Source organism: Carlito syrichta, unplaced genomic scaffold (assembly GCF_000164805.1).
Source record: "Carlito syrichta isolate Samal-C Ts95f unplaced genomic scaffold, Tarsius_syrichta-2.0.1 Scaffold304602, whole genome shotgun sequence".
Classification (NCBI taxonomy): domain Eukaryota; kingdom Metazoa; phylum Chordata; class Mammalia; order Primates; family Tarsiidae; genus Carlito; species Carlito syrichta.
The window spans coordinates 276,463-286,619 of NW_007248698.1; positions in this window are offsets into that span (position 1 = coordinate 276,463).

Here is a 10,157-nt window from a genome sequence, read left to right on the forward strand (position 1 = left end):
TTATCAACATGGGTGCCTGAACGAAGCATATTTGTATACCTAACCCTTAACTGTACCCCACAACATCATAATAAAAAATATTGATTAAAAAAAAAATCTCAATTCTGGGGAGAAGCTCCTTTCCGGGGTATGCTAAGGACCACAGCTATCCAGCAATGGAACAGACCACACTGCATCTGCATGACTCCCTAGCAAGGACATTGTCTGAGGCTTTCTGTATTGGGCAGGGCTTGCATTGTGGTGACCTTGAAGTTGCCTATTCAACAGTGAGAACCTTTCAGGCAGCTGGTATTTCCTCCAGATGAATGTCCTCTTCTGGTTAAGGTTATCTGTCCTACCCTAGGGAATCAGGCAGGAGTTGGGATATTAGCTCCTCTCTGCCGGTGGAGAATGTCTGCCCCTGCATTCTCTGGAGAAACATCCCATGGCTAAAGTCACCAAGGGATGGGAACACCTGAGTTTCTTTCCCGGGTTCAGGGAGGGCTGTTCTGCCGGTTTTCTGACCATGTTAGGGAGCACTCGATTTTGGAACAAGAAGTATTAGCCCTTTATGGTTCAGGTAGTCCTGGTAGAGTGGAATGTTAAAAAAAATTATATATATATATATATATATGTATTTCAAAACTAGGCCTCTGGTAGCTGCTGTGATGTGGAACTCTGGCCCCTTCCTACAATTCATTTGGGAAGCCTTGACCTGTGGGACCAAGAAGAGTGTGGTAGACAACAGCTCCCACTGCTGGGGAGGGGAAGGGAAAGATGAGCCAGCAGGGTGGCCCATAGGCCCGGAACCTACCTCAGAGGACTTTCCCTGTCACCGGTGTTTTCCTCTCAGCCCCTGAGGCAGTGGTGGGAAGTTCTTCCTCTGGGGCCCTATCTCCCAGTCTCCCTAGCAGGGCCTAACCCAGGAGCATGGGAGGGCATCATTGAAGCAGTCGCTTGAGGTTTTCCAAGCCAGATTTCAAGGACAGCATAAGGTAGACAAGTCACTGGGTGCCGCCCTAACTGCTGGGTGGGCTTCCTTCCTGTGCTGGCATGTGGATGTCTGCAAATGGTGGACGTTCCTCCAACTGGGGGTGACTATCCTGTGGCTCCAGCCCCCAAGGAGCCCGCAGACTAATGAGAGGAATCTACCCAAAAACACAACCCAGGGTCAAAGTTCCAGAACAAAAGAAGAATACTAATGAGGATTGGAGGAGCACTGAGGAGTGGTTCATTTTGCTTGGGATTTTTAGGGACCTCCAGAAGGCCAGGCTTGTATCCCCAACAGCGTGCCTCACGGGAGCTGGCTCAGAGTGGACGCTCAGAGGTGGTGGGACTTGGAGAATTACTTACAGTAGGAACAGTGGTGACAGGAACAATACTAGCTGTAGTAACAGTGTTGGTAACAGAAAGAGTGAACGCCTGTCTTCACTTCACGTGTGCCAGCACGTGTCAGGCACTATGTGGATATCTATGTTAACCCTGTTGGTAACTTCATCTACAGTTGAAGAAACAGAGGTAGAGAGACAGTTAAGAAACCTGCCTGGGTTCACTCAACTGGTAAGTCAGAGCAGGGCCACGAGTTCAAGAGCATCTGGTCCCAGCGTCCAGGTTCCTGATCGTTGTGCCATGTGATGAAGATGGAAGTCTGCGGCTAAGATGCAAAAAATGATACATGTGGTAGTGGTGGGCTGGAGCCCTCAGGCCTGTGTTTCCATGATATCTTTGCAACAAGGGTGACATGAAAAAGAAGTGGCCCCTGGATTGGGGGCTTGCATAAGGGGCCTGCTCGAGATTAGACATCATTCAAGGGTTCAGAGACAAAATCAGCCAAAATAGAGATGGGCAGAGAGAGGGAAGAGACTCACTTTTTCATGAGGAGCTACTTTGTCCTAGATTCCCCAGTAGCTGACCTTTCACTGCAGGCTCCAAAAAGAAAATAAACATGACCAGTCGTGGTGGCTCAGCCTGTAATCCCAGCAATTTGGGAGGCTGAGGCGAGAGGATTGCCTGAGCCTGGGGGTTCGAGACCAACCCGGGCAACTTGGTGAGAACCTCGTCTCTACAATAAATCACAAAAACTAACAGGGCGTGGTCGTGTGCGTCTGTAGTTTTTGCTACTTGGAAGGCTGAGGCAGAAGGATCACCTAAGCCCACCAGGTTGAGGCTGTAGTGGAAGTGAGTGTGACATGATACTCCAGAATGGGTAACAAAGAGTGAGACTCCAACTCAAAAAAAAAAAGAGAGAGAGAGAAAATAAACATGACTCTGTTTCTCCGAGTCTCCTGGGCCGAGGTCTGTGCCATCGCTGCCCAGCTAAGTGTGCTCTCCAGTTCACAGGAGAGCTGAGCCTCTTACAGGGAACGCAGCAATTACAGAGTAGCACAGACATGAGGCTGGGTCTTCCAGGCTGGAGAAGACTTAGGGGCAAACACAAAGAAGATTTTCCAGTGCCCTTGGTGATGCCGCAGAATGAACTGAGTCCGCCCACACTTGGAAGCGATGGCTGGGAAGGGCTGGGGCCAGGGCTAGGGGCCCTGGCACCCTCCGTATTCATTCCAGAAACCTTTCCTGGGTGCCTCCTCTGTGCTAGGCCCTGTGCTGGTGCTGGTCAGCAAGGGTCTGATGGCGGTGGCGGTGTTGGTTGTCGCAAAGAAGAAAGAGGCCAGGGCAGAGTAGAATTTCCTGACAATAGTGTGGCGATGGTGGCCACGCAGCAGTTAATTGGTTCCTAGGGAATTTAATTGCAGGGGAATTGTCTTTGGCCTACGCAGTCAGATCTCCAACAGGTCCGACCTTCACCCATGTTGGATACCCTTTAATTAGTCATCACGCGCCACACCCTGGTCTTTGAGTTCATCAGACTTAATGAGTGTCCCAAGGCCGATCTCTTCAGGCCTTGGGACAGTCATTAAGTACAAAATTGGGCACCTACTGTGTGCACAACTCCATGCTAGGCATAGAGAGCTGTCTAAGACTCTCACTCTTCCCTCTTGAGAGTTCACCGACCTGGAGGAGGCAACATATGAGCCCATGAAATTGTTTTGTGCCGGGCTCGGTGGCTCAGCCTGTAATCCCGCGCCTTTGGGAGGCTGAGGTGAGTGGATTGCTCTACAATAAATCAAAAATTAGCCGGGCATGGTAGCGCACGCCTGTAGTTCCAGCTACTTGGAAGACTGAGCTGGAAGGATCGCTGGAGCCCAGCAGGTTGAGGATGCAGTGGCTGGGAGCGGCCACTGCACTCCAGTCTGGGCGACAGAGTGAGACTCCAACTCAAAAAAAAGAAAAAAAAAAAAGAAATTGTTTTGCTGTTGTCATTGCTGTAGTTTTAATTCTACATGCCTGAATGGATTTTATACTCGAATGAGTGATGCAGAAAGCTGTTATTGAAATTCTGACTTAAAAAAAAAGAAAAGAAATGCACATGAAAATCTGCTTTTTGTTTACCCTAGGTCTTATCCAGCTTTGAATAATAATAATAATAATTTAAAAACAGGCTGGGCACAGTAGCTCATTCCTGTAATCCCAGCACTTTGGGCAGCCAAGGTGAGAGGATCACTTAAATCCAGGAGTTCAAGACCAGCCTGGGCAACATAGTGAGACCTCCTCCTTACAAAAAAATCAAAAAAAATAAGCCAGGCGTGGTGGTAGTGCCTGTAACCCCAGCTATTTGGGAGGCTGAGGCAGGAGGATCACCTGAGCCCAGGAGTTCAATGTGGTGGTAAGCTGTGATCTTGCCACTGCACTCCAGCTTGGGTGACAGAGGGAGGCCCTGTCTCAAAAAAACAAAACAAAACAAAAAAACCACAGAGGTTGGACTTTCTGGGGTGAAGATTGGAATCTGGCAGGTAGGCCAGACTGGGCAGGTACCCCTGTGGCCATGGAAGGCCCAAGTGGATTGCAAGGGAAGGGTTTGACTTGGGAAGCAGAGATGCAGGCAGAAATGGAGGAGCAGACCTGGATGGTCCTCTTCTCCCTACAGACAGTGTGGAATCAAGCAAGGGTCCTGGGAGAAACAGTCTCATAGGGGCAGGGATTTATGTTAAAGGGCAGGCTCTGTGATGCAAGAGGAGAATGGTGGGGGACACGGGAGCACCAGGGAACCCCAGGGAGCTGAGTCTGTCACGCCGTCAATCTCCCATCATCTTCCTGGAGGGTAAACATCCCACTCCTCAAAGCACACCTGACTGGCAGAAAATAGAAAGCATGGCCACGAATAATCCCATGTGGTCACACCAAGTCTCATCTGTTTGGTTTGAGAATGGGTCAGGAAGTCCATTTTACTCTAGTCCTTTGACCTTAGACTGCTCCTGGGCACAGAACAGCAGTCACGGGATCTAGATTCTATAGATCTATAGATCAAGGGCATTCGTGGAGAGAGACAGAAGCTTGGAGAATTCTTGAGCTAACTGTGGGGTGACAAGACTTGGGACAAGCCACAACACTTTAGCTGAGGACCCAGAACTGAGGTTTTCTGGTTTCCCTTTGGAAACAAGCTCAGTACAGAAAACCGACACCCTCTACCTGTCTGAACCGGTTTGAAAGGAGCTTGTTTTTCCATCCTAGTCCAAAGTTAGGCAGCTCAAACAACAGAGTTTATGTTTTTCTCCCATCCTCTCTATGCCCCACCAAAGCTCTGCACTTTCCTGACTTGGCATTCTCTATTCCTGGAAAGTCCCAAGTCCAACAGTGATGGGATATGTAACAGAGAGGTGGGGTGAGCCTGTTGCTGCAATCTGGGGCTCCAGCCAGGGGCCGGCAGCCCAAGTGGTAGAGGATATGGAGAGTGAGGCAGCAAGTTCTGTGTTCGTGAGAAGGGGAAGGGGCGATTCTGGGCACAGAAGAACAGGAAAAGCACCCCAGGCAACACGATCAGGAATATCTAAGTTACCATCTTATAGGGTAATCAGCTATCACAGTTGGTCCAGGCTGAGGGTTGTTCCAAGATGTCAGATTTTCAACAGTTCAGTCTGGACAGTTCTGGAAAATCCCAGACAGTTGGTCCCCAATCATCCTCCACCATATTGCAGAGTACTGAATACCAGACTCTCCAGTGAACTGCAGAGATCATTGAAACCACATTTATCCAAGTTGTAAAGTTTACATGGAAGGACGCCCCCAAAAAAAAACCTCCAAAATTTATTTATAAAAAATTGTGTATTTATTTTTACATGTTTAAATTTCAGTCACCTTCAAAGCACTTTATGTTTGATGCAATACGTCTGCCGAGGTGCTTTTTCCATTGCTCAAAACAGTTTTGAATTCTGCCATTTTCTGTTTCACATCTTCCACATTGACAAAAGGCTTCCCTTTGAGGACTTTTTCCGTCTGGAGAAACAAACAAACAAAAAAGTCACTTTGGGCAAGATTGGGTGAACAGGGAAAGTGGGGAATAGGAGTCATACCATTTTTGGCCCAAAATTTTCAGTCCCTCAGTGGAGTGTGGGCAGGTGCGCTCGTAAATCACCCATCATGAAATGGGCAAACATGTTGAAAGCAAAAAAAAAAAAAAAAAAAAAATCACTGAAGCAGAACGCAGACTTTCACAAAAATGCTAGCTGGAACACAGATGCGAATGGGTTCCTGGAACACCTGCCTAGCAGGGAAAGCTTGTACTACAAGGAACCCACTCTCCAAAAGATAATTTTGGGGTTTGGGGGGTGTCTCCCAGTAAATTCTCAGGGTACCACCAGTCTGTCTCCACCCCTACTAGACTCTCTTTTCCTGTCACACACACGTGTATTGAAAGGAATTCCTCAGATGATTAAGAGGAAACCGGTGACCAGACGGCATCCACTTAAATTTCAACCAACCATACTCACTAAACTCCTACTCTATCTCAGTCTCTGTGCTGAGTGCAGTCCTAGACAGGCAGTCAACATGGTCAGCATCCCCGTGCCACATTAGTGCAGAAGACATTGCACAATAAGCCTCTATTTATAAACTTAGCAGAGGATTTTTAGTGACCTGGAACTGGGGAGGGGGTCCCTCATCACTGCTAGTTTCAGGGAACATTCTAACTGCACATCTCGATGTAACCATAAGGGGGTCCCAGTCTCCACAAACTCCCTTCTCTGAGTCTAGGGCCTTCCCCACTTCCTCTTCCCAGCACTGATGGACATCTCCTTCCTCCTCTCTGCCTCAGTCCAGCTTGGGAGAGGCCTGTCCCACCCCAAGAGAGAAACGTCAGAGCCGTGTCACCAGTGGTCACAGGGCCCAGACAACGCCTTTATACCTGTTAGAAAAAGGCACCCCTTCCTCTGGGCAGATGCAACCTTTGCCAAGGTGCTGGGCAGAATTTCAGCACCCTCCTGCCTCCTCCCCATGCCCAAGTGCCGGACACAATCTACCAGTCCCTCCAGGGTGGCCCTGGTAGCTTGCATCAATGTCCAGGAGAGGCCCGTTGATGTGATCAATGTCCAGGAGAGGCCCTTGCATCAATGTCCAGGAGAGCCTCTGGTCCAAGCTCTCCCTCCTGTACAAGGGAGTTCAAGACTTCCTCCTCAGTCTCCTGCCTCCCCTGAGCTCTAGCCTCCTTCTCCGGGACTGACTGAGCTCTGTCTTCCAGTTCCCTAGGTCTTTTCTTCTCTGGGCCCGTTCCCCAGCTCCCACTTCCCTGCACTCCCAGGACTCTGTCCACTGAGACCCTGCCCTGCCCAGCTTTTGGTGTAGAGACCTTCGCACTGGTCTTCCCAGCTTGTGTCTCTCTTTGGCTCCAAGCACTCCCTGGACTGCATCTCACCAGGTCCCTTCATTCCTGCTTCCCTCTCTTCCTCCCTGGGTTCCTACAACTCACAGGACGGCACTGGCCCTGGCCCTTTGGATTTACTGTAAGTCAAGCACCCTTTAGTTCTTCTTCTTTTTTTTTTTTTTTTAAAGAAAAGCTCTCTGAACTCTTCACCACTCCACCCACCACCCACCTAGTGATCACAGGGAGATTTTCTTTAGCGCAAATGCACACAGGTATGTCAAGACAAGCACCGTCTTGCTCTGGGAAAGGATGCATTTCTCCCATTCATTCATTTTAAACTCCTCACCGCAACCCCCAGCACCCACAGTCACTTCTGGAAGAAGTTTGTACAGTGCTTTCTGCCTCCCAACCCCCTCTATTATGTGACTCTTTTTTGGAAGAGAATGGGGGAGAAGTGAGGGGGGGAATGCTTTAATCTTTTGATCCTGGCGGTGAAGTCTGATGCTTGATCTGCCTCTTCCTCTTCCCAGTTGCAAAGCAAACAAGCCAGCCATGCAGTGAGCTGTAATTAAGCCCCATCATCGCTAATGACACGCTCACTATCTCCCATCACCCAGCATTGTGCAGGGCCCCATCCAAACAGGAAGAAGGAGCCCATCCCCACCCTGTCCCCGGGGAGGGACTGGAGCGGTGGCCAGGCCTGGGGTGGCACCTGCCTCGGGTGTGGGGGGAATGGCCGATGCCCCCCTGCCACAGCCCCATCGTAACTGAGTCCACTGGGCTTTGGGGAAAGAGGTCAAGAAGAGACAGGAGAAGGGGAGAAACACCAGGGCAGGGCAGAAGCCCAGGGAGCCTGGATCACCATAGACAATATGTGAACTGGGAGGGGAAAACCATAAAAATACGGCATCAAGAAAGAAATATAAGGCCAGACATGGTGGCTTATGTCTGTAATCCCGGTGCTTTGGAGGCTGAGGCAGGAGGATTGCTTAAGCCCAGGAGTTTGAGATCAGCCTGGGCAATATAGCAAGACTTTGTCTCTATAAAAATACAAACATTAGCAGGGCGAGATGTGGCACACCTATAGTTCCAGCTACTCAGGAGACTGAAGCAGAAGGATTGCCTGAGTCCAGGAGGTCAAGGCTACAGTGTGCCATGATAGTGCCACTGCACTCCAGCCTGGCAACAGAGGAGACTCCAACACACACACACACACACACACACACACACACACACACACACACACACGAGAGAGAGAAAAGAGAGAGAGAGAGAGAGAGAGAGAGAAAGGAAAAAAGAAAAAGAAAGAAGGAAAGAAGGAAGACATGGGTACTTTGGGAAAAGGAGTAGGAAAGGCTGGAAGAATAGGTTGGTTCTGACGGGTGGAGGATGAAACTCGAGGCTGGGCAGGGAGGTGAACTCAGCCCTCTAGAGTTCCAGAAAGACATGTCTATGCAGCCCCATCTGGGGGTGGAAGGGATGGGTTACCTGCTGGATACAGGGACCCTCCCCATGGCTGTGGGGCAGGGGGCCCTAAGCACCCCCCTCAAGGACCCAAACCAGCCGTGGAATGAAAGGCTTGGGCAGGTGGGTTAGGGGAGTCCTGACGCCAGCACCAGAGGCTGGGGTCACAGAGTGAACACCACTGTCTGGAGCTGAGACCTCAGCTGAGCCCCTTTGGAAAGTTCTATCCACCCTCCCTCCCTGCAGAGAAGGAGAGAGATTGACACCGGGAGGCCAAGTCCGTCCCTTCCTCTCCCAACCCGCCCCCCGCTGCCCAATGTCATGGGTCAGCACTGAGGCAGGTGGGGGTTCACAGCTGGGCCTCCAGGACTGATACGCAGCCATGGTGGGTTCAGGAGGCGGGCTGTGAAATGAGCCAGGATTCTGGGGATCTGAGGAGGGGGAAACCACCCCAGGGAGCCAGTCGCCAGTCATCTGTGCTGGTGAATGCAAGGATGGACTATGCAGGGAGAAGAACAGGGTAGTGCATGGGAGCCAAGGTGGGAGCGACATGTCCGAATTGGGCGCCGAAGAGAGGACTCGGGGGAACCAGCAGCCACAGGAGAGAGCCTTCCGGAACTGGTTGTGGGTTGGCGGGGCTGAGGAGGCCGCCATGGGACTGGAATGGCAGGTGTGCCTCGAACTTAACAAGGGGCCTGCTAGACACTTGTCCTGGGCTGAGCTCTTTGCCTGTTTTAACTCATTTCATCCTCACACTGTCAGGTACATACTCTCGTGTTTCCCACTTTACTAACGGGGAAGCAAAAACAGCAGAGAAACCGAGCTGCTGGGTCTCAGTCATAAGTGCCAAAAGAAAGAAGCCAACCAGAGGTGTCAGAACCACACCTGGCCGATGGGGAAAAGGCGTATCTTTCCACCCTGATGACTTCTGGTGTCTGCTGCAGCCCTGGGCCCACTCGCTACAGTTCAAGTCCTGAGTTGGGAGCAGCTTTAGTCTAGAACTTGGTGCTGCATCTGGCGTTCCAGCAAGAAGGATCTGGAATCGCTGCGAAGTAACAGGACAGCTCAGCCCTACTGGGGATGGATAGACTAGAAGCAGGAAGGAGGGATGCCGGCGACAAGCCTCCTAAGGGCTCTGCATTGAAGTGGGGCTGTGGAGTGGACCACTCACCAGGGAAGGAGGGAACCCCAAGGTGACAGCAGGTGGTTGGCCGGCGAGGACAGGCCCTGGGCACCTCTGGTGCTCCTGGAAGCATCTGCCAAGTGCGGATGGAAGGACTGAGGGGTGGTGCAAAACAGTTGTCACTCTGGAGGAGACCCTGAAAGGGAGACTAGAGACACTCCAGCCCCAGGGCAGTTGCCAGATGGGGCCCAAGAAGTCTTTAAGGAGCTCTCTGTCTCCAAGAAGGAGTGTCCCTTTTACCTCCTCCTCCAAGAAGCCTTTTCAGATTGTGTTCAGCTCTGATGTCTGCCTTCCTCTGGAGACCCCTGGCTGTGCCTTGCCTGTGCCTCGGTCCCTGGGGCATCGACCACATGAGAAAGAGTTCTGAGCCTAGCTGCCCCCACCCCACCCCCCACCCCACAGCCCGGGTTTGTGCAGGGTGCTGGCAGGGTTTGAGAGGAAGGCGTGGCTGAGTGATGGGGGCTCTCACTCCCAGGGCCTCTGGATCAGCACCAAGATCCTCAGGCACCGCTGAGAAAAAGCAGTCTGAAGGCTCCAGGCTCGCAGACTAGAGGGGAGGAAGTTGCGGCAGCATCCGCCCCTGCCCCCTCCTCCCTCCTGTGAGAGAAGAGTTCAGAGAGGGGAGGGAGGGGAGAGAGGAGCCGGCCCTGGCATCACAAAGGCTGAGGCTAGCCCGGGCACGCCAGGGGGGAAACCGCACCTCCGCGCCGGCAGCTCCGCGGGGAGGGGGGGGGGGATTCAAATTGAATTCACAAGTTTCATCCACATTATTTTTCCATTCATTATACATATGGTTTTCAAATTGGTCTAACTAGGTGGTCATTTCAATATACTTCTGAT